This window comes from Penaeus monodon, chromosome 24, assembly GCF_015228065.2.
Source record: "Penaeus monodon isolate SGIC_2016 chromosome 24, NSTDA_Pmon_1, whole genome shotgun sequence".
Taxonomy (NCBI): Eukaryota; Metazoa; Arthropoda; class Malacostraca; order Decapoda; family Penaeidae; genus Penaeus; species Penaeus monodon.
The window spans coordinates 33,891,754-33,892,469 of record NC_051409.1 but is presented as its reverse complement, the minus strand read 5'-3'; positions in this window follow the sequence as shown (position 1 = coordinate 33,892,469).

The window sequence follows — 716 nt, the reverse complement described above, 5'->3', positions numbered from 1 at the left end:
TGATGGTAGAGAAGGGTGTGGAAAGGAGACGAGTATGTAAAGAGGAGAATTGAGGAGGTGTAAGTGTAAAAGGATGTTGAATGTGTGCGAAGAGAGAAATGAAGGGGTGGAGGGGTAAGGAGGGGAGCTGACTGTGATGAAGTGACTGTGTGATGTGATGAGAGTCACTGTGATGGGGGATGTGAGTGCGAGGAAAGGGAGGAAGGAAGTGGTGATGGAAAGGGAGAAGGGAGAGGAGAATGAATGTGAGGGAGGGGGTACTGAATAAGAGGAAGGTAAAGCGTGTATATGGAGGGGGTATGGGGGTGAACAGACGGTGGGGGGGGGGTAGATGCAATGATTAAAGAGGGGAAAGGGTGAAGGGTGGAGTGAGGGGAAGGGATCATTGTATCCATTGGTGATCAGGAAATTATAATGATTAGATATGATAAAAGGAAAACTTAATGAAAGAGAAACACTAAACAATAAAGCGAAAGGAAGGAAAAGAAGTGAAAGAAGACTCTAAATCAATGTTAATAGAGTAAAGAAAGTCTATTAATTTTGTATCGCTAATAATTTGCTAGTGCTTCGTCCGTAAATCGTACGTTACGCGTTAAGTGTGACTGCGAAATTGAAGTTAACTCATTTTGGTCTAAAATGGGGGTGATAATTGACAACATAAATATTAAAGGATAACACACCGATCTTTGATAATCCTATTATATTTTTTTCATTAT